Source organism: Heliangelus exortis, chromosome Z (genome assembly GCF_036169615.1).
Source record: "Heliangelus exortis chromosome Z, bHelExo1.hap1, whole genome shotgun sequence".
NCBI classification, from domain to species: domain Eukaryota; kingdom Metazoa; phylum Chordata; class Aves; order Apodiformes; family Trochilidae; genus Heliangelus; species Heliangelus exortis.
The window spans coordinates 2,672,506-2,696,735 of NC_092454.1; the positions used below are offsets into that span (position 1 = coordinate 2,672,506).

At 48.1% G+C, this 24,230-nt stretch overlaps 1 protein-coding gene across 3 annotated transcripts in view; it reads right to left on the reverse strand.

Annotated features, from left to right (window-relative positions):
* Window positions 1–22,103, reverse strand: part of CTIF (cap binding complex dependent translation initiation factor) — a 159,527-nt gene extending 137,424 nt beyond the window's left edge. The window contains exon 1 of one of the 3 annotated variants that reach the window (XM_071732233.1): window positions 21,847–22,103. The gene's annotated coding sequence lies outside the window, so the exon portion shown is untranslated. The remainder of the gene's footprint in view (window positions 1–21,846) is intronic. The other 2 variants (XM_071732237.1, XM_071732236.1) reach the window with 2 other exon arrangements.
* Between the last annotated feature and the right edge of the window lie 2,127 nt (window positions 22,104–24,230).

The following is a 24,230-nucleotide window of genomic DNA, read 5'->3' on the forward strand; positions in this document are numbered from 1 at the left end:
TGGGTGAAACCCTTTGCATCCTTTGACCCTGCAAATAACCTCTGTAGAGGCAGAAGGACCTTTTGACCATTGGTGTTTGGGGTTTGAACCCCTGCTCAGTCACTGGTGGGCAGCCAGTTTGCCTCCCACCATCTCCTCATGAGCTCCTTCAGCAGCAATCTCTTCCCTCTCCTAATCCAGCTCATTCCCAACCAGAAGTAACCAGCAATGTTGTCTTTGGAAGCACCTTGGGGAAAGAAAGGAGCAGTTTCTTGCCGGGTTACTATGGAAAACGAAAGCAAAGGAGATGAACCATCACCTCCCCCCTCCAGGCATTGCTGCAGCTCCACCAGCACTGCCTCACATCTGAATTTGCATCTCACTTTTTGGGATCTGATATTTTTCCAGAATCCAAAACATCAAGCACAAAAATACAAATTATTACATGCTGGGGCTGAACCATTATTATTATTATTGTTATTGTTATTGATTTAAAACACAAACACCTTTGAAAAGCCACTGCTGCTTCATCTCCCCTTTAATAAATACTCTTATTTATTTTAAATACTGCTGCATCCATGGCTGGCTGAGGATTTGAGCTATTTCATCCTGCCTCCAGGTCTGGTTCCTGGGAGCTGGTGATGCAGAAATGCCCAAGTGACAGGACAGGAGGCAACAGCTGCAGTGCAATCCATGAGCCAAAGACAACAAAGCACAAAAAGCCAAAGAATCCAACCTAAAACAGACACCTTCACACAGTGATCCAACAAGAAAGGGAGAGGAATCACCAATTAATTCATACAGAGTTTGCTTCACTGCAAGGAGGATTTTTTTTTTTTTTTTTGTGGTTTTCAAGTGGATATGTTGATTTTTTTTTTCCTTTTTAAACAAAACCAAACCCTCATCACCTTCAGAAAGGCAAATTCTTGTAGTGCATCAAAGCTGTGCAGTGAGGTTGGAGCAGTTTCCCACCAGATGGGCTTCTTTGCTCCAGGGGGAAGGACGTTACCTTTGGTTTGTGAGGGATGTTGCCAAAAAAAAAGAAAGGAAAAAAACAGCATCCAAGTAAGAAAAGCACTGCCTGAACTTCAGGAGGGGAGTAGAGGTGGGTTTATAGCCCATCTGATGCATCTTGGTCCTCCTGGGTAAGGAGTCTCCTGGAGCATCACTTGGCAACCAGCAAGGGACATTCTCCATCCCCTGATTTTTATGCCAATTGGACACATGGAAATCCATCAACAGGAGAGCTGCAGATGTTTGCCATGGTGGGGAAAAAGTCAAGAACATCATCTCCCATGTCCTACTTACTTGCTGAATATTCTGCTTGGGAAAGAAGGATACAACCCAAGAAGGCATTCAATTCCCACACATTTACAGACAGGTTTTTGACCCTGGACTGAGTTGGTTGCCAAAGCAGCCCAGGACACAGTGTCCTCCTTAGCTCCAGCTCCTGTCTAGGTGGATTTGACATGGCCTAAGACAAAAGGTTTCCATCCAGCAAAGAAACTTCATTTCCAAAAAAAATGATTCTCAGAGGGACCATCCAAATTAACCCTGGGTCCTCAGGACTGCTGGAGGCCAAGAGCATCATCTACAACAGCTTTCAAAGCTTGGGAAGATGACCTTGCAGACCCTACATCCATTTCTCAGCCTTACAAGGACCTCCTATGTTCTCCCACACAGTTTCTGGCAGTATTCAGAGAGAAAGTTTGGTACCCAGATGGTCCCAGGTTTTGTACCAGGCTCTAGGAAGGGGCTTGACCCAGGGCAGACATCAAGTGCCTGCCAAAGGTCTTCCCAGGGATGCTGCCACATGGCAGGGATGGGTTCCAGCTCCCTCTGGACCCAACACCCCACTGAGTCACCTCAGCAGCAGGTGACATTCAGCCCTGGAGTTGGGGAGTTGCTGGCCAGCCTCCTTTTTGAGGCTTGAAGAGCATTTTCTTTTTTTTTTTTTTTTTTTTTTTCCAGTCATCTCTCTGCTTTCTGGATGCTCTCACACCACCCCAAAAAGCCCCTCCCAGGCAGCCCAGCTCCCTCCCTGGTCATCCCTTCTTTAAATCCCAGCTGTCAAAGAGCCAGGGGTGCCAAGAAGAGCAACCAAAAAGCCCAAGGGGTGAAGATGCTGCCAATTATTTGGGCCCAAGTTGATGGCCCAAGGGACCACGGGGTTTGATTAATGAGAGGTAAAGGAAGCAGCTCAAGTTGGCTGAGGGTTGGAGGTTGGAAGACAGGGAGGTTTTTATTACCACAAAGCAAATAGAGACAGGTAATCCCAGGACATGATAAGTGACCTATTTTGAGAGGAACAGGAGATCAGGAGAGCTCTGGGAGTGTCTATTTACCTCTGAGTAAGAAGATGTCTATTTGCCTCTGAGAAGACTCTGGGGAGAGCTCAGAGCTGCCTTCCCATTCCTGAAGGGAACCTCCAGGAAGGCTGCAGAGGGACTTTTCCCAAGAGTGCCCAGCAAGAGGAGAAGGGGAAATGGTTTGAAAGTGCAGGAGAAGAGGTTGAGGCTGGATGTGAGGAAGAAGTTCTTCAGCAGGAGGGTGCTGAGACTCTGGAACAGATTGCCCAGAGAAGCTGTGGCTGCCCCCTCCCTGGAGGTGTTCAAGGCCAGGTTGGATGAGGCTTGGAGCATCCTTGTCTGGATGAGAGGTGTCCCTGCCCTCCTTAATTCCTCAAAGGAAAAGGGGAAGGGAAAATGGGAAAGGGAAGTGGAAAGGGAAAAGGGGAAAGGAGAAGGGAGAAAGAGGGGAAAGGAGAGGGGAAAGGAGAGGGGAAAGGAGAGGGGAAAGGAGAGGGGGAAGGAGAGGGGAAAGGAGAAGGGAAAGGAAAAGGGGAAAGGAAAAGGGGAGAGGAAAAGGAGAGAAGAAAAGGGGAGAGGGAAAGGGGAGAGGAAAAGAGGAAAGGTGAAAGGAGAAAGAGGAAAGGGGGGGAAAGGAGCGGGGAAAGGAAAAGGGGAGAGGAGAAAGGGAATGGGAAAGGAAAGAGAAGGAAAGGGGAAAAGAAATGAAAAAGGAAAGGGGAAAGGGGAAAGGAGAAAGGGAAAAGCACAGGGAAAAGCAAAGGAAAGGACGAAGGGGAAAGGAAAAAGGAAAAGGAAAGGGAAAAGGAAAGGGAAAAGGGGAAATGGGAAAGAGGAAAGGAAAGAGACAAAGGAGAATGTGATGAATCAAGAGCCTGTACAACACTCCATACCCATCTGGGTCAGGGGCCCTGCAGGTGGAAGCCCATCCTTGCCAGCTCTGGGATGCCTGCACAGCCAGATGAAGGCATCTGAGGGATCTTTGTGACCCATCAATTAAGCAGCTGAGCTTAACGAGGGATTGGGAAGGGCACTTCTGGAATAAATCCTACAAGAGGAGTGATGGAGAAAAGAATCTCAGCACCTAGCCCTGAATTACTGCAAGCACTTGGAGAGGAAGATGGAACCACTGCCAACATAACCACAAAACACTGGGGCTTGGGGACATCCTGCTCTTGGTGAGCATCCCCACACATCCATGATGTCCAGAAGAAGCCCAGTGCCTTCCAGCACCAGGATGTGACACCTGGAACCCATGGGTCACATCCCTCTCCTGCCTCCACTCATCTGAGAAATTCCAGTCATTTTTGCAGAAGCAAAAGGTTGAACCCATCAAATAATAAATTTTTTTTTTTTTAAAAATTGTTTGCCAGCAGCTCAGCTTCAACTTGGTGATTTTAAAATCATTTTGCTCAGGTCACTGGAGCCAAAAAAACCAGGGGAAAAATGCTGAGAAAAAAGAGCTCTTATGGGTTCTTTTTAGGGTTTGGTATTTTTAAACAAAGAGGGTTGACATTTATTCCACAGTGATGTACACTGAATTTCCACAGCTCTCCAGCATGGTGTAAAATACTTTAAAACATCATTTTGGACTGAACAAAGTGACTCTGACTTGCTGTTATTTTGTCTTCTTTTAGTGAAATACAAGCATCTACTCCAATTGGCCCCAGCTAAAAATCCCCTTATCTCCCATGACTGTTGTTATTATCACAATTTTTCTATGAGCTAATTAAATGAAGAAAAAAAAAAAGTATAGTGCAGTTTATATCAATTACTTGTTCTATGGGCTGTTATTTAGGAGCTGGAGGCTGGAAAAAAAAGAATTCTTATGGGTTCTTTTTAGGGTTTGGTATTTTTAAACAAAAAGGGTTGACATTTATTCCACAGTGATGTACACTGAATTTCCACAGCTCTCCAGCATGGTGTAAAATACTTTAAAACATCATTTTGGACTGAACAAAGTGACTCTGACTTGCTGTTATTTTGTCTTCTTTTAGTGAAATACAAGCATCTACTCCAATTGGCCCCAGCTAAAAATCCCCTTATCTCCCATGACTGTTGTTATTATCACAATTTTTCCTATGAGCTAATTAAATAAAGAAAAAAAATATGCAGTGCAGTTTATATCAATTATTTGCTCTATGGGCTGTTATTTAGGAGCATTAAGAAGATCTAAGGATGATTTGAGGTATCCACCAGGACACCCTCCAGCCCGGAGCACATAATTTAAAGAGTAACTAACACTGTAATTAACTGTATTAGAAACTCATAGGAACCTCATGGAAGTGTCATATATATCTTTCTTTTATTTATTTATTTATTTATTTATTTATTTTTAGGAGAGGGAAATAGGGAAAATAGGAACTCACACCCCCCAGAGAGATGGGGGACAGCAGCAGGGAAGGTGCAACACAGGGCACAGCCCTTCTGGTGGCTCTTTTGGGCTTTATCCTCCCAGTAATTCCTCTCCTTTGGCTTCCTCCCAGCTCTTCCACGAGCTGCTCTGCCCTAGGAGTAAATATTTACTCTCCAGACACTATGAGGCATTAAACAAGATAACACCCAAGGCTGTAGAAACCTCAAGGCAGATAAAACCTCGCTGATGCTGGGATGATGTTCTGCTGCATCTTCCCCTGGTCCAACAGGATCTTGGGTGGGAAAAAGGGAAGGAAAAAACCCAAACCAACCAGGTTTTTCAGTTGAATCAGTGTTTTTTTAAACCCTCAGACACCAAACCCCTGTGGTGCTGTTGATCCCATCAGGTGGTTTAACCAGGGAGCTTAGTGGTAAGCCCTGCAAGGAGGCAGCAAGTTATACAGGGTTATCCTCTGCCCCATGGGGGACCCCAAAGGCTTTCAGACAGCACAGGGATAATTCCCAATTTCAATTTGCAGGAAGAAAAAGAAGTTTATGACTGGAGGGAACTCACCCCAAGATGCAATGTTTTGTTCTCGGGTTGTTTTGGTTTTTTTTCCTCTCTCCTAGGCTTTTTATTTATTTATGTTGAAGTAGCTGTTAAATTCCTGGTGGTATGATGCAAATCCCTGTCTTGCTGGAAAAAAAAATTAGAATTTGACACCTTAAAAGGTTCATACCTGTGTCCAAATAAAGCTTGCATCAACAGGAAAGGGGACAGGTAGGGAAGGGAGAATCTGAAGCAGGGAGGAGTCTGGCAGAAGGATGGAAAAGGGGGTAGAGAACAAAACTGGAGAGGGAACAAAAAAGTGGGATAAAGAACAAAAGAAAGAAAACGGCAATGGGATAGGAAAAAAAAAAAAAAGAAAAAAAGTATGGGGCCACCAAGCCCAGCAGGATGGCCCCAGGAGCAGGAAAAGCAGTTGACAAGTACTGCATGGTACCTGGCTACAAACCATCTCACCCAGGGGGAGAAAATGGGCAATAATATGATAAAAAGAGAGCTGAGAAATCAGCCGGCAGCTTGGAGAACCCAGAGAAGCCTCCTGAGAGCCAAGGAAACCTGCACTATGTAGGGAAGAGAGAGATTACAATAATTAGGTCAGTTGGCTGAGTGCCTGCTCAGAGCATGCAGGAGTTTGCTGCCTTGCTGGAAAGTGGCTGAGGTCCTCCAGGAGCTGAGAAACCCAACACCAACCTGCCAGGAAAATGGGAAAAATGGGTGGGAAAAAGCCTTCTCCAGCTGCTCACCTTGAGGCCAGAGGGTTGGTAGGGTGGGAAACTGGGATGAGAAAATTCCTTCAGCTGGAGAAGGTGGGAGGTCTCCATCCTTGGGAATAGTGTCAAGATACAGCTGGGTGAGGCCTCAGTGAGCAGAGGGATGGACCAGAGGACCTCCAGAGCTTATTTCAATCCAGAACAACTCCAGGATTTTGCTTATGGACCTTCCCTTAGCCCAGAGTTCCAGGACAAAGCCACAAGTTTGAAAGAAAGGCAGAAGTAACATCCTCTCAGGCAGCATGGAAGAGCTGGGTGACCATTAGGAGAAGTAGCAGAAGTTGACATGAAGCTCAAATACCCAAAAATCCTTCACTTGAGAAAAAAACTTCTGCTTCAAGAAGCACTGGGGATGGTCCCACACAGTGAAGGAAGAGTAAGAAGTCCCTGTGAAAGGGAGCTGGAGGTTATTACCCAGCTCCTCCTGAACGATCTGACCATCCTGGCAGCCTCAAGGCTCAAGGTGTTGGAAGAGTCCCAGGGATGGAGGTGGACTGAGCTCAAATCCAGATGTTTGAAACCAGGAAAGAGAGACCAAAGAGGAGGATGTGCTCACCAGCCTGACCTTTCCTTCTCTCTTCCTCCCCAGCTGTACCATGTAAGAACCATCATCTCCAACCTGGCTGTCCAGCACCAGGACCCAACCTCCAACCCAGCAGACAGAAATCAGGTCACTTACTGCTTGGTCTTCAGGATCTCCCCTTTGGATGCAAACCCCCACCTTCCAAAACTCATTTGTTTTTCTTAACCCTGGAGGAAGATACTCCTTTCACTGATCTCTCCAAAACTTCTAAGCTCCTTCAGAGAATCATCAGAGAATCATGGAATGGTTTGGGTTGGAAGGGATCTTAAAATCCATCCAGTTCCAACCCTTTCCATAGGCAGGGACACCTCCCACCAGCCCAGGTTGCTCCAAGCCCCATCCAACCTGACCTGAGACACTGCCAGGGATGGGGCAGCCACAGCTTCTCTGGGAAACCTCGCACAGGGGCTCAGCACCCTCACATTCAACAATTTATTCCTCATGTCCTACCTCAATCTCCTCTCTTCCAGTTTAAGACCATTCCCCTCTTGTCCCATCCCTCCCTGCCCTTGTCCCCAGTCCCTCTCCAGCTTTCCTGGAGCCCCTTCAGGCACTGGAAGGTGCTCTAAGGTCTCCCTGCAGCCTTCTCTTCTCCAGCCTGAACAACCCCAACTCTCTCAGCCTGGCTCCATAGAATATTTGGGTCAGAGGGATTAATAATTTTTTTTATTTTTTAATACAATCAACCCAGGTTGCTCCAAGCCCTCATCCAACCTGACCTGAGACACTGCCAGGGATGGGGCAGCCACAGCTTCTCTGGGAAACCTGGCACAGGGGCTCAGCACCCTCAAATTCAACAATTTCCTCCTCATCTCCAACCTCAATCTCCCCTTTCTCTCCAAGTTTTAACCCATTTCCCTTGTCCTCTCCCTACCCCCCCGTGTCCAAAGCCCTCCCCCAGCTTTCTTGGAGCCCCTTCAGATATTGGAAGGTTGCTCTGAGCTCACCTGGGAGCCTCCTCTTCTCCAGGCTGAACAACCCCAATCCCTCAGCCTGGCTTCCCAGGGAGGTGCTCAGCCCTCTGAGCATTTGAGTGCCTCTGCTCTGGACACCTTCCAGGAGCTCTGTGTCCTTCTGCTGTTGGGGACTCCAGAACTGGACCCAGCACCCCAGGGTGGGTCTCAGCAGAGCAGAGCCTCTAGAGGGGAAACCACAAGCTCTTTGCAAAGAGCTCATCAATCTTTCCCCTTGCACCCCCAACCCACCCCAGCTCCCTGGATCAACCCCCACACCCAGCAGTGCTGTGAGATCCCTTGGGAGGCCTCACACTTGCAGAGCACAGAGCTCTTCCTCCAGGAAGGCCCCTTGATCCCAGCAAGCTCTTCCCACCAGCCAACTACTCCCTGGAGTCCTTCAGGACACAATTCCTTCCAGCAGGCTCTGGAGCAAAAGGGGGGAGGGGTTTAAACTACAAGATTCAGACTAAATCTGAGGAAGGAATGATCCACACTCAGGGTGGGGAGACCCTGGCCCAGGTTTCCCAGACAGGTGGGAGATGCCCCATCCCTGGAACCATTCCAGGTCAGGTTGGATGGGGCTCTGAGCAACCTGATGGAGGTGTCCCTGCTCATTGCAGAGGGTTTGGAGTAGTTGGTCCAAACCATCTTATTATTCTATGATTTATTGATAACAGTCACCCCAGATCTTCACAGGAGATGAGTCTCCTACAGCCTCACCAACCCCCTGCATTCTTCATCCAACCACAAAGTTCCTGCAGTCACCATTACCCAGAAAACCACCAGCCCCCCCTTAAATCTGGATGATCTTTAAGGTCCCTTTCCCACCCTGACCATTCTAGGATTCTAAAAGATCTCATTCCTGATGCCCATGTTCAGGCAGCAAAGTCCTCTCGTTACCTTCCTGACCTCATTATCTCCAATCAGCCTCCAGGACACCTCCAAAACCACAGCCACACTTTCTCCTCCTCTTTGAATCAAAGTTCACTGCTTTTTTTCTTAAAATAATTAAAATAATTCCTCCCAAGCTGACATTCCTCCTGATGCTTTAATCAATGGGCAGAGGTGCTCAGAAGAGAGCTCGTGGGGTTCAAGTTGAGAGCTGGTGCCTCAAGGACAACATTTTTCATTCCTGTCCCTGGATGAGGTGGAAGAGACCCAAGAAGAAAGAAGCTGGAAGCACACAATGGATGAGTCTGCTGAAATGAGGTGGATAAATGGACAGAATTATGGAAATAAGAGGAAAATTTTAGTCTGAGGCTTATTAATCTTTGGAAAGAATGGTTGGAGGAAGCTCTGCTGCTTGACCCTGCTGGTCAAGCTCAGTGTGATGCTTGTGAACAACTGGAAAAGGTGGGAAAAGGAGGATTTGCCAAGAGATCCACCTCTTGACATCTTCTGAGATGGATCTGAGAGTCACACCACCATGCTGATCAACTCATGCCCTCTGACAGGTTCATGATTTGCTTGGATTTCTTAAAATAAAAATTAAAAAAAAAAGATTAGTATAACCAAGCAAAGCCCAAGTTGGGTCAGTGAAGCTTTCCTAGGTGCTGACCACCTTCTGACTTCCCTGACCATTCAAATGTTTTAATCTCCTAAAGTTCTACCACTCCTGAATTATGAGGTTTTTCTCATAAGCCACCACCTGATCATGAAATAAGTTCAAAGTATTCCCCATAAAACTCAAGTTTAATGCCTGAAGTGTCTCACAGCAGCCAGAAAAAGGCAGCATGATGCCCCCAGGCACCCACCTGCTGCAACTGGCCAGGCCAAAAAGACTTAAGGAAGGAGAAGGGTGATCTGACATGGGTATTACAAGAAGAAACAGGCTTCATTTTTCTGGGAAAGTATCTGGAAACGTTAAATATTAAATGTTAAAGTCTACTTTTACTTACTAAAGCTCAACCACCAGCAGTGCAACATCATATTTGCTAGCAAAGAAATGGTTTCCTTATGAAGTGCCTCCTTCACCCTTCCAATTAGACTCATTCCTTGAGGATTCATGGTTATCAATGCCCAAAGAGAACTTTCTCCATACATTTTCCATGGCAAACTGCTCCAAGGAAGGCAACACAAGGTGCAGGTGAATCCTGCCTCTAAAAAGGTTCTCCAGAACCTCTACACCTGCTCCAGAAACACCTGCCTGAACTGGACTTCTCTGATTTAACAGAGATCCCAACAAAAATCAAATGTAATTTCTGAGTCCTGGGCTCTCTTCTCCTCATCCCAAGTTTTTTTTGGCTAGTCAAAGCCCTCTTTTGGGGCACTCAACAAGATATCTTTGCCACCAGAAAAAAAAAAACCACATTCACTGCTCAATATTAGGACTCCCAGGTAGTCCCTGGGAGGTACCTTAAAGGTTCTCCAGCCACACAGCAGAAGCTTGGTCTCGTCCTGCTGTGCAAACATAGGATCAAAAAGCTATTAAAAGCTCTGCTGGCACCAATCCCATGACATGAAACCATCACCCACCATGCCAGAAGGCCTTGCTATTCAGTTCTTCTCAAGCAGCTGGCACACCAGGGTGATGATGAAGGGGCATATCAATAGCTCTAATTGTTGGTGATAAATGAGGTGTTAATATACACTCCAAAAAAAAAAAAAAAAAAAAAAAAAAAGAATCTTGTGACAACCAGGGAAGTCCTTGTGAGGCCATGTCTGGAGAGTTACCAATGTTGTAATAAAAGTTTGTGGAACCCTAAAATTCACCACTCACTGAAGTTGAGCCACTGAAGTGGGATCAAACTCAACTAAATGCACAGAAACAGAAACCTACAGTGAAGATTTGTCATGAAGCACTGGTGGCCCTGTTACCATAAGCTGCTGGGGAAAAGCTGCCCAACTTTCTGCTCATGAGACCACCCAAGAGAGTGAAACATCAGCAAAGGCACAAGATTTCTGCCATGGAGAGAAGATCTCCTCAGCAAGGATCCCATCAAATAAATCCTCAGCAAGGATCCCATCAAACAAACCCTCAGCAAGGATCCCATCAAACAAACCCTCAGCAAGGATCCCATCAAATAAATCCTCAGCAAGGATCCCATCAAACAAACCCTCAGCAAGGATCCCATCAAATAAATCCTCAGAAAGGATCCCATCAAATAAATCCTCAGCAAGGATCCCATCAAATAAATCATCAGAAAGGATCCCATCAAATAAATCCTCACACCAAGGATCACATCAAATAAATCCTCAGAAAGGATCCCATCAAATAAATCCTCAGCAAGGATCCCATCAAATAAATCCTCAGCAAGGATCCCATCAAATAAATCATCAGAAAGGATTCCATCAAATAAATCCTCACACCAAGGATCCCATCAAATAAATCATCAGCAAGGATCCCATCAAATAAATCCTCAGCAAGGATCCCATCAAATAAATCCTCAGAAAGGATCCCATCAAATAAATCCTCACACCAAGGATCCCATCAAATAAATCCTCAGCAAGGATCCCATCAAATAAATCATCAGAAAGGATTCCATCAAATAAATCCTCACACCAAGGATCCCATCAAATAAATCATCAGCAAGGATCCCATCAAATAAATCCTCAGCAAGGATCCCATCAAATAAGACCACAGAAAGGATCCCATCAAATAAACCCCCAGCAAGGATCCCATCAAATAAATCCTCAGCAAGGATCCCATCAAACAAACCCTCAGCAAGGATCCCATCAAATAAATCCTCACACCAAGGATCCCATCAAATAAATTGTCAGTGAGGATCCCATCAAATAAATTGTCAGTGAGGATCCCATCAAATAAATCCTCACACCAAGGATCCCATCAAATAAATCCTCAGCAAGGATCCCATCACATATAAATTATTACTCCAAATTATTTGAGAGAAGATAAAATCTGAGAGAAGAATAATTGGAGACAAAGTTCATTCCTACTCCAAGAACTTAACAAAGGACTAAGTGCTGCATGTTGGAATTTCCTGAGCAGATCAAAATGGTTTTCAGGGTTTGAGTCTCTGTGTTTTGGAGGAGGAGAGAAAGGGTTTGAGGGAGAGAGAGGGGCTTCGGAGTTTCTTTTTTTTCTTTTCCCTTTCTCCCTTCCCTTTCTTTCTCAAACAAAGAGCAGTGTGAAGCAGAGAATTAACCTGAAATGAATGCACTTGTTTTAAATAGAGGACACAGCCCATCAAATCCCTGCTGGCACTCAGAGTGGCAGAAGATTTAGTGACTCCCTCACTGAGCAGCAGCATCTGAAAGCCCCGAGGAGAGCAAGTGATGCCTCCCTGGTATTTAGCAGCTGGTTCACCTCTGCTGTGAAAGGCAAACTGGCAGCAATCCTGCATGGGGAGAGCATCCATCCATCCATCCATCCATCCATCCATCCATCTATCCATCAGTCACCCAGACCTTTCCCAGCAGTGCCCAGGTGAGGATGGCATCCTTCAGCCACGTTGGTACCATGACCATGATCATCTTCACACTCCTCTCCCTGGTGACTCAATGCCATCAAATCTCAAGAAATTTTGGTTATAGGATAAAATCATAGAATAATTTGGGTGGGAAGGGACCTCCAAAGGTCACCCAGTCCAACCCCTGCAGTCAGCAGGGACACCCTCACCTAGATCAGGGTGCTCAGAGCCTCCTCAAGCCTCACCTTGAACATCCCCAGGGATGAGGTTGAACATCCCCAGGGATGAGGTTGAACATCCCCTGGGATGAGGTTGAACATCCCCAGGGATGGGGTTGAACATCCCCAGGGATGAGGTTGAACATCCCCAGGGATGAGGGTGAACATCCCCAGGGATGGGGCTGAACATCCCCAGGGATGGGGTTGAAGATCCCCAGGGATGAGGTTGAACATCCCTAGGGATGAGGTTGAACATCCCCAGGGATGAGGCTGAACATCCCCAGGGATGAGGTTGAACATCCCCAGGGATGGGGTTGAACATCCCCAGGGATGGGGCTGAACATCCCCAGGGATGGGGTTGAAGATCCCCAGGGATGAGGTTGAACATCCCCAGGGATGAGGCTGAACATCCCCAGGGATGAGGTTGAACATCCCCAGGGATGAGGTTGAACATCCCCAGGGATGGGGTTGAACATCCCCAGGGATGAGACCCCGACCACCTCCCTGGGCAACCTGGGACATTGTTCCACTGCCCTCATGGCACAGATATTTTTCCTACCACCCAATCTTTCCAAAAATCACCAATTTAAACCCCTTGCCCCTCATCCCATCACTCCAGGCCCTTGCACACACTCCCTCTCCAACCTTCCTGGACCCCTTTCAGATACTTGAAATTTGCTTTTAGGTCTCCCTGCAGCCTTCTCTTCCCCAGGCTGAACAACCCCAATTCCATCAGCCTGGGCTTTACAGGAGAGATGTTCCAGCCCCCTGATCACTTTTGTAGCCCTGTCCTGGACCCACTCCATCAGATCCATGTCCTTCCTGTGTTGAGAGCTCCAGAGCTGGATGCAATACTCCAGGTGAGGTGTGACCAGTGGCAGAACCACCTCTCTGGATCACTTCTTTTGATGCAGCCCAGGATTTTGGGCTGGAAAAGCACTGCTGGCTCATCTCCAGCATTTCCACCACCAGCATTCCCTAAGGAATATGCTACAGGGCTGCATCCTAAAACCTCATCCTCACAGCTTGTACTGATGGTGTGGGTTGTGGAACCAGGTGCAGCACGATGACCACCAGCCTCATCCCCCAAAATTTGGCTTGGACTTGCCTGCCTCTCCCTCTCCAGAGGGGAGAACAGAGCAGGAGACCTGGAGCTGCTGCAGGTCTGGCAAAGTGTCCTTGTTGCTTTACTGTCCTCCTGGAAGAGGGAAAGGGAAAGCTCAAACTCCCCTCCTCCCCCCCCCCATGCCCTTCTCCACCAGGGAGGCTCCAGCTGAATGAACCCAAGGGAACCAGAGGTGCTCCAGGCAGAGCCAGCAAAGGGATGAGTGTGCAAAGCCAGGGAAAAGCTGAGTCATTTCCTCCCCCACAGCCTTTAAATAAAGTAAGGAAAAACCATTCTCTGGGCTGACAAAAAAAAAAAAAAAAAAAAAAAAAAAAAAAGGAATCCCCAAGTTTAAAAATATATATAAAGAGAAATGAGAAAATAAAGCAAAAAGGAATCAGAAAGGGAAGGGACAGAGGTGACAGCTTTGGGCAGAGGCTTCTGGGGACAGATTTTATCCATCCCCCAGAGTGACTGAGCTTGGAGCTGGCAGCAGGTGAAACATCACCCACCAGTATAACCCATCCTGATTATCCATCCCAGCAGGGATGTGGTGACACTGAGCCCGAGGCTGGGAAAGCCTTTGGAATAGTGGGGTAGAGCCAGGCAGGAAATTCTGGAGAGAAATCTGGCAGGAATTTTCACTCCAAGCTTGGTGGCCACAAGAAGCAAGCACAAAGTCCTAGGACAACAGGAAGCAGAGACTGGAATGGACTGGGATGGAACAGAACAGCACAGACTCCACTATGGTTTTGGTTGGAAGGGACCTTCATAATCATCTAACATCATCCCATCCCACCTTCCATGGCAGCCAACTCCTCCTTCCCCACAGTTCAAGAAAATTTGGGATATTTCCTTCAAAAACATGTAGTGAATTAGTAAAGGGACTCAGGAGTTCACCTCCCTGCTTGCACACAGATGTGTTTAAGCTCCTGACTGCTGCAGCCTCTCCTTGTAGGCATGGATAAATTTGGATTTCCCTTTTCCAGCCTCTTTTTTACAGCCTGTAAATTCTTATCTTTGAGGCCTGTGCTCTGTCAAATTTGGCTGAAATTAATCCCTGGGTTGAAAAAGCTTCTGAAGGAACAGCAAGTGACAGCCATTCTGCATGCAGAAGCTTCATTTCTTTTAATAATAATTCTTTTCAAAAGCAAAGAACTACAGAGAAGCAGCTCCAAAGTGGCTGTTCTTGGTTTATAAATAAATCTCTCACTCCACATAATGCAAATAAATGACAAAAAAAAAAAACCCAAAACACTGTGCAAATACCCTCCTTCAGATCCTTGGGAAGGAGCCAGTTCCAAGAAAGATGATGTGTGCTCCACAGCTGCTCCAAAACCAGGGGAGGAGGGGGAAGGATCAGCACCCTGGGGTGAATCTTTGCATCTAAAGCATCCAAGCATGGAAGGATGCTGCAGTTCTGCTGTTTCTGTGTTTCATTTCAGAGCTGCTGTTGGGATGTGGTCCCAAAAACAGGGGAACAAAGTGCTGGAAAAGCTATCCATCACCTCATTCCCTTCAGCTTTTCAACCTTTTCATCTGCATCCATGAACCTCTTCCTCTCTCTGGAGGCATCCATAACCTCATCATGGTGAGAGCCCTGGAAACTCCACCTAAGTCATCTCCTTGCTTATAATGATGAAATGTGCATGTGGGAAAAAAAAAAAAGAAAGAAAGAAACCATTTCCCCAACCATTCCAGGTCCTGCTGTGAAAACTCCAACTGCAAAAAAAAAAAAAAAAAAAAAAAAGGCATGCTGCAATTTCCAGGGTTGCCAGCTTAAAATAAAAAAATGTAATCCAAGATACCTCCAAGCACCCAGCTGGGAAGAGGCATTTTTGGATCACCCTGATTTAAGGGAACACAGCTCCCACGGGTGCAGGCACCCACCCCTCTCTCTTAATGTGCAAAGCAACCACCACCTTAAACATAAACCATTTTTCTCTGTTATTAAACTCCAGCTGACAACCACAGCACAACCACAACCCTTCCTGCTTTCTTTTCCTCTCTTGCCCAGACACCCACGATGGTATTTTTGGTGGCACACTATTAAAAACTCCTCTGGCTTTGCTGCAGTCAGGTGGAGAGCCCAGAAGTCCTCTGACCCAAGGGGTTTGCTGCTGCCCAAGGTGATGCCAGCACCCAAAAAGCAAATCAATATTTGCAGACCACTGTTTCAGGCTGGCTTGGTTGTACCCAGACTACACCACCAGTCCTGTTGGTGAGCAGAGTGCACATTTCTCTGCAGTCCAAAAAAAAAAAAAAAATCCTTTAATTCATCCCACGATTGTTCCTGCAAGATCAGGTTTGCACAGAGGCTGCCCCAGCCTTGACCTCAGCCAAAATTGTGCCACCCATGGACCAGCTCCATGCCAGCTGGCAAAGCTCTGGCTTCACAAACTCCCTGCTCCTGATGGCCAAGGCTCAGGAAACATCTGTGATGTGTTTTTCTTCTGTCTCAAAAGGGTTGTGATTGCAAAGACAGACTTGTGAGATTTCATCCAATGACATTTCTCATGCAGCCCAGAAACCAGCCCTGTCCTGGGCTGCATCCCCAGCAGGGTCAGGGAGGGGATTGTCCCCCTCTGCTCCACTCTGGGGAGACCCCCCTGGGGTGCTGGGTCCAGTTCTGGGGTCCCCAACCCCAGAAGGAGATGGAGCTGTTGGAGTGAGTCCAGAGGAGGCCCTGGAGATGCTGGGAGGGCTGGAGCAGCTCTGGAGCCAGGCTGAGAGAGTTGGGGTTGTTGAGGCTGGAGAAGAGAAGGCTGCAGGGAGACCTTAGAGCACCTTCCAGTGCCTGAAGGGGCTCCAGGAAAGCTGGGGAGGGACTTGGGACAAGGGCATGGGGTGAAAAAAGAAAAGGAGAAGGGGAGGATGGTTTTAATGACCTGGAAAATCCATTCTTAGGAAGCTTCCTTGAATATTTTTACACCCAGATAATACATAAAGTTCTGGAGCAGATCCTCAGCTCCAGCAAACCTGCCCAGCTCAGGTAAATCAGGTGAATGATGCTGATCCCAGGTAGGAATGGGATCCTTCATATACAGAATCCCAGAAATGTTTGAGCTGGAAGGGACAGAATAATCGGGAACAGTTTCAAACTGGAAGAGGGAAGATTTAGGTTAAACATTAGGCAGAAATTCTTTGTTGTGAGGGTGCTGAGCCCCTGTGCCAGGTTTCCCAGAGAAGCTGTGGCTGCCCCATCCCTGGCAGTGTCTCAGGTCAGGTTGGATGGGGCTTGGAGCAGCCTGGGCTGGTGGGAGGTGTCCCTGCCCATGGAAAGGGGGTGGGAATGGATGAGCTTCCAGGTCCCTTCCAACCCAAACCATTTTATGATGACAGAAAAAAGTCAGGATCATACCTACTCATTAAGACCTCAGTGCCAGCTTGGGGATGGACAAGGTGCCATCTCTGCCACGTGCCAGGGCACAGCTGATGGCAGGGCCCCAAACCACAGCCTCTCATGCCACCCTTCCCACCCCACCCCAGCCAGCACATGATGCAATCAGGTGGAGAGATGCCACCAGGTTGGTTGTGAACATCAGCTTCTCCTGAACTTCTCCCAAGGTCCCAGTGAATGCAAGCCAAGCTCCCCTACCACTTCATGCCTTCAAAATCAGCCCCATCAAGCCAGGTGAGATCTGGAGGGAGGGGGAAGGTTGGCTGGGCTGGGGTTTTTTTGGGTGTACATTAAGGGTGTACATTAAAAATTTCTGGTGAGAAAGGAGAAGCTTGTGGGCACCCATGTCCTTCCTGAGGTCACCCGAGCATGACCTGACATGACACCAGGGGATGCACACAGGTCCCCATTCCCAGAGACATCCCCCACCCCAGCTATGCCATGTCACCCACAACCCCTTCCATCCTGCCACCTGAGAGATGCAGGGGACACCCAGCACCCCCCAGTGACATGGTGGAGAAGAAGGTGATGCTGAGGTGGTGGCCAGAGAGGAGACACCCTGGAAAAATTGCTGCCTGTTCTGAAACACACCTGTGACAGGTTCCTGGCTGACAGGCACAGCAGGATTTGATCCTGCAGAGATAGCAAAGCCAGAAGTTCAGTTGTGTCACCACAGCTTCTCCTGCCACCTAAGCAAGCAGGTTTTTCTTCTCTTTGCCTGCTACGTGCTTGGGAGGCCAAGAGGTCTCTGTAGGAGGGGAAAGAGGAGCAACAGCTTCTGTGAAGTGAGCCAGAGGCTACTTCTGGTAAACCAAGTGCCTCTGAGGTCCTCAAAGGTCCTCCAGAATAAACAGCAGAGATCTCAAAACTATTATGGAGACACCACCACATTCTTGGCCACCTTTTTGCAGGAGACCAAAAATAGACCCAAAGAGGCACAAACCAAAAGTGAGGTGGAAGAAACAAAACCTCTCTTCTTCAGCAGGAAGGCTGATGGTTAAATGGTCTGAGAACATCCAGTGCCATCCTCATTTCAGTCTGAAGTGAGCAGGAAACATGGAATGGTTTGAGTTGGAAGGGACCTTCAAGCTCATCCATTCCCACCCCCTTTCCATGGGCAGGGACACCTCCCACCAGCCCAGGTTGCTCCAAGCCCCATCCAACCTGACCTGAGACACTGCCAGGGATGGGGCAGCCACAGCTTCTCTGGGAAACCTGGCACAGGGGCTCAGCACCCTCACAACTAAGAATTTCTGCCTAATGTTTAACCAAAATCTTCCTTCTTCCAGTTTCAAACTGTTCCCAATTATCCTGTCCCTTCCAGCTCAAAGAGTTCTGGGATTCTGTATATGAAGGATCCCATTCCTACCTGGGATCAGCATCATTCACCTGATTTACCTGAGCTGGGCAGGTTTGCTGGAGCTGAGGATCTGCTCCAGAACTTTATGTATTATCTGGGTGTAAAATTCAAATTCAAGAATGTCTTCCTTATGTCCAACCTCAGTCTCCCCTCTCCAAGTTTTGATCCTTTTCCTCACACTTTGCCCATGCAAAAAGTCCTACCCCAGCTTTCTTTAGGCTCACCAGCAAGGCATCTAAGTTGTGACTAAATATATAAATATATATTTATCCCTGCACACAGCACAGATACAGAAATAAATCCAAATGAAACAACCAACACAGAAAATGATGGGGTAACTCCACTGGCCCTTTCCTCCAGGTGACTCATTCATAACATTCAGGTGGCAGAACTCCACCTTCTCCATGGAGCTTCCCAACAACATCCCCAAGCATTTCTGGAGATTACTCACCCAGAAGCCTCAATGCTTCCAGGTTTTTGAGACAGGAACAGGTGTCCTTTCCCCCAAGCCTCATGAAGACCATGAGCTGCCCCAAAGAGAGCAAGCAGACTGTTAACTCTGCATGGCACGTGCCACACAAACACCTTAACACTCCTGCCAAACTGAAACGTGATGAAACCATGAGCAATATTTAATTGTTCCATCAAAACAGGCAAGCATAACGTGCCCTGAATAGCTCATTTGCTGCCTTCAGCTTCCACAAATACAGAATCACAGAATTGTCATGGTTGGAGAAGACCTCTGAGATCACCGTGTCCAACTTCCCTCCCTTAATAAAATAAATAAAATATATGTATCAATATCTGCACCACCTTGCCCACCAGAACATGTCCTGAAGTTCCCCCTCCACATGGTTTTTAGATACTTTCAGGGATATTTTTGCTATATTTTTAGGTATAGCTCCTCAAAAATACAAGGGACCCCTCACTTGAGCAGTGAGAACATGAAATTAAATAATGTCTAGGAGGGGATTTTTTTGCTGCTCTGCAGAGAACTACAGGCAAAACCTCAGCCAGTGATAACCACCAAAATTTCACACCACTCCTGCCATACAGCAGCATGGGAAATGGCCAGGCAGCAACAAGGACAGCTGAAAGGAGAAACCCAAAATGAGAAGGAAGAGTCAGCATTGCAAAATTTGTCCTCACCAGGAGACCACAACGGGGTGAACTTAAAGGAACACTTCATCCTGAAGCAAGGATGCCCAGAAAGCAAAAACAGGGATTTTTTTCCTATGCCAAGACAGAATGCTAATGGATGGACCTCAGAAGATAAAGCTCAGCACCTCATCATCTTCCCTTCCACAGTTTGGATGAAGGGCTAGGGTCTAGGAAAGATGTTTTCATGCTTGTTTTTTCATTTTTTGCAGTCCTCAGGAACCCTCTGTAGACCATTCCCATCCCTTTTGTGCCCCAGGCTGTCTCAGCTGTGAGAAGAAAGGTGTGAAAGCCCCTCAGGTAGCTCACTCCTCTCTCCCATCCCCTTGCAAAGGCAGAACTGGTGCTCAATTCACCTCCACAAAGAGTTTCTCTGGGCAGCTCCTCAGTGCTGGGCTTTATCCCCTTCATCTCACCTGAGACAAGTTGAGTTCCCTCACCACCTTCACCATCCAACTGCTGCTCCTCTGCTTTCCTTTAAAAGCAACCTGTGAACTTGTAAGTGAAAAAAAAAAAAACAACAAAGAAGCTTCCTAAGAGCTGGCCAAGACCCACAGCACTTTAACCACGGCACCTTAACTGCACAGAGCCCTCTGGTAACAGCACCCACATCATAAAAAAAGGTCTGGGATGGAGCTCAGAGGGAAAGAGCTTCACATCCAAGCTTTCCAGAGAAGACACTGCTCATCCCTCTGCCAAAGATAACACACTTAATGCAGTGCAACCACAGCCTACAAATTTTACTCAGGGCTCGAGGGAATAAACTTCAGCACAAAGGTTTTTGCTTTTGGACCTCAGGATAAGCAAGGAGAGAGCAAAGCATCTGTGGTCCTTATGGGGAAAAAAAACCAAAACACCTGGACCAACACAATAATCCTCCTCAAGTGTGAAAAATGTTTTTTGTCAGGGTCACATAAGCCATAAGCAGAGGGAGATGCTTCCTTCTCCATCCCACATGGCATCCCCCTGGCAGCATCTGGATGCTCAGAGGGTGGCCCACCATCAAAAAGCCCCCCCAGATTTTGGAGAGGAAGGGGTATTAAATCACCTGCTCTTATTTTGGTAGCTTTGGGTTGAGAGGAACAACCTGGAAGCACCAGTGTGTCTTCTTCCTCCCATCTCTTTCATTTCTGCCAAAAAGGCCACGACTTGGAAGCTTCACCTAACACCTGCCTGAGTGGTGGAGGAAAAGCAGCACTGATTATGAGAGCAGGAGTGAAGGGGGCACAGATGGACACAGGGAAACAGACAATTTCAGAGGAGCTTCCAGGTCTCCAGAAAGACCCAGGGCACTCCAGCCCTCCTCCTCATGCTGGGGAAACATCACCTGCCCCTTTCCAATCCAATCTAATGGGATTGCTACTTCATCCAGAGTGGGGTCTCACTGTTGGGGGTCTTCACCCTTTTCCAGAGGAGCCTGACAGAGGGAACAAGACCTGTGAGATGAACCTTAAGGCTCGTTTTCCAGGATAAAAACCCCAATTTGAGGCACGGGGAGTCCAGGGACACCCAACAACTGTGCCTCCAGCTGCGGGGCATTGCTGGGGGCAGCTGCCACCAAAAAAAAAAAAAAAACAACAAAACCACAAAACATCCCAAAATATCCAACAACTGCTCCACGGCCACTGACATCTGTTGTCCCTTGCTGTCACCCCGGGACCACGTGGAGCCCAGGGTGACTCTGCAGGAAAACGACAGCCGCAAAATAACAACAACCCCCAACTCCCTGCTGAGACCTTAACACCCAAACCCAACCCTGCGACAAAGATCGCACCTCCCAGGAGCTACCGGGGGGGGGATATTCCCACCTCCAGCCCAAAATCCCACCCAAGGATGTGTCCCCCAAATGGAAAGACACCGGGGGATGGAGGGGGGGGGGGTCCAAACAGCCCCTGGTGGCACCTTTGTCCCCAGTCAGGGCTCTTAGCGCATCCCCAACCCCCTCTGCCACGGAGAGCGCTGAAAATTGCGACGGGAAGGGTTCCTTCTCCTCCTTTTTATATTTTTTTTTTTAAATTTTTTTTTTTTTTTTTTTTTGTCTGCTGGAAGAGATGGAGAGGAGAGGCCACCCCCTTTTACCCTTCGGGATAACCGGGAAGCTTCCAGAGGCCGAAAGCCGAACCCAACCCCGATCCATCCCCGCTCCAAGGAAGGGCAAAAGAAGGATTGGTGTTAGGGGGGGGGTTTGGGAATCCGACGGGACGCGAGGGCCTCTCCACACACACTACACCCCCCCCACCCCGAAAAAAAAAACCAAAACAACCCCCAAACCCAACCCTCGGGCTAAAACCAAATAAATAAATAAACAAAACGAACCCAAATTTCGCCGCCCGCAGCTCGCGCGTGGGGGTTTATTTTTTTTAATTAATTTTTTTCTTTTTTTTTTTTTTTTTCCTGCGCGTTTTGTTTGGTGTGTGTGTGTGTGTGTATGTTGTGGGTTGGTATTTTCTTTTTTTTTTTAATTTTTTTTTTAATTAATTATTTCCCAAGCAGACAAAAGGCGGGACGCGTTCCCAAACACCCCCCCCCCCCCTTACCTCCCCCACCCCTTATTTTTTTTGGTTTTTTTGTTTTTTTTTCTCCACAGCCACCGGGGCTGCTGTGTCATGGCACCCCCCCCACCCCCCCTCTCCCGTCCTTCCCTCCTTCCCTCCCTCCTTCCCTCCCTTCCCTCCCTCCCTTCCCCACCTACCCCCCCCTTGTCCCCGGCCTTACCGCGCTGCCGAGCCGGGCGCTGTCAGACCCCCGCCGGGAGGCTCATGGGCGCCGCGCTGAGGTGAGGGGGGACGGGGAGGAGGAGGAGGGTGAAGGGGGAGGGAAACACACACGGACACACACACAGACAGACACACACACTCACACACATACACACACACACACACACACACACACACCACACACACACAAGGGGAACCGCCCGCCCGGGAGGAGACACCCGGCTCCGGCTCCGGCTCAGGCGGAGGGACGGCCCGGGGAGGCCGGGGGAGTGACGCGAAGCCCCGACCGGCCCGCCCCGCCGCCGGCCATGACGGGAGATGTAGTCCCCTTATCAGACTCATCGCCCTCCATCCGCTGCCATCCGTCCCTCCCAAAGCCACGTCATATTTTTATTCTATTCAGTCCCCCCGTCCTTTTTTTTTTTTTCCTTCTCCTCACCCAGGGTTGAATCCTCATTTTCTCAATCTTAATTCTCATATTTTTTCACCAGACCCGCACCCCCCCCCCGCTTTCCCCTTGCGCTGGGCACTGGGGAGGCTGCCCCTGGAATCCTGGGGTCAGTTCTGGGCCCCTGAAGACAAGAAGGACATTGAGGGGTTGGAGTGTGTCCAGAGAAGGGCAAGGGAGCTGGGGAAGGGTCTGGAGCAGAAGTCTGCCCAGGAGCAGCTGAGGGAGCTGGGGGTGTTGATCCTGGAGCAAAGGAGGCTGAGGGGAGAGCTTCTGGCTCTCTGCAAGCCCCTGAGAGGAGGTTGGAGCCAGGGGGGGTCGGGCTCTGCTCCCAAGGAAGAAGGGATGGGAGAAGAGGAACTGAGCTGGAGGTTTAGATTGGAGCTTGGGAAGAATTTCTCCCTGGCAAGGGTTGTCAGGGCCTGGCCCAGGCTGCCCAGGGCAGGGCTGGAGTCCCCATCATTCCTGGAGGGATTTCCAAGCCCTGGAGATGTGGTGCTGAGGGCCATGGGGCAGGGGTGGCCTTGGCAGGGCTGGGTTAAGGGTTGGAGTTGATGCTCTCCAAGGTTTTTTTCCAAGCCCAAGGATTGTGTGACTCTCTGCAGACCCTGATGAGATCCCTCCAAGTGTAACTGTGCTCAGAGCCACTCCAGAGCCAAGTGCAGAGGCTGCAGAGCTCAGGGTGGCACAGCAAGCTCAGGACCCCCATGGGGACAGGTGGCATCTCCTGACCCTACACTGACCCTTTAGGGGAGGTTTAGGTTGGAACTGGGGAAAAATTTCTTAACAAAAGTGTTATTAGGTCCTGGCCCAGGCTGCCCAGGGCAGGGCTGGAGTCCCCCTCATTCCTGGAGGGATATAAAAGCCCTGGAGATGTGGTGCTGAGGGACATGGGGCAGTGGTGGCCCTGGCAGTTAATTATTGGACTTGATGATCTTAAAGATGTTCTCCAACCAAAACAGTTCTGTGATTCTGTGATCTCCTTGGCCTGCCAGGCTGCATCCTTCAGGATTTAGCCCCCAAAACTGCACCATCTCCCACCCTTCCTCGTCCATGTTCAGCACCACTTATCCCAGCACTAAGAAACTGGGCTTGAAGGGGAGCTTAACAGAAGGAAACTGCAAATGTTTCCACATAAATGAAGTGTTTGAACATAAATGAAGCAGTTCCATTCAAACACACAAAACCCTGAGCTGAGAAATGCAAAAAAAAAAAGAAAAAACCAAAGCAACCCAGAATGTAAACACCTTTTAACCACCCTTCCAGCCATCTGGATCCATTCAGCCCCTTCAGACCTTCTCAAAGCCACTTGGAAATGTTCCTATGTGTGATTGAAGCCACCTTCTCCTTACCCCATCAAGCTCTCCAAAACAGCCACCCACCCCATCCTTCCCCTTTTTTGCCTGTTTGGGCAATATTCCAAAGGTAACTTTATTTCTAGCCATGGATTCTTTGTTGCCCTCCGGATGGTTTCCCTGTCACATTCATCAAGGGATGGCGTTAATGAACATCAAGGAGAGAGCAGCAGCCACAAATTAGCCGGAGCTGCCCCCTGAAAAAAAAAAAACCAAAAAAAAACAACCAAAAAAAAAAAAAAAAAAAAAGCCAAGAAAACCAAAACAACCTTGTGTCTACTTTGACAGCAAAATCAGATTCAAAAGATCCTCTCTCCCTGCTGTGCTTTATTTTTGGCCGTATCGTTTGCTGGGCAGGTTGCCATGGCAACCTGATATTCACTGGAGGGTGGCTATAATTGGGAGAGCACGCTGTTAATTCAGCCCCAGAACTGTGTTTATTACTGTTGTTCTTATTTATTTTTACTTCCTCATCTCTTAAGCAAAAAGGGAGCTGCCTGGATTTTCATCTTTCTTTTTAAACCTGCGACCACACGAGGGTTTAATTATTAACCTGAGTGCCCATAGCATTGCTCCAGC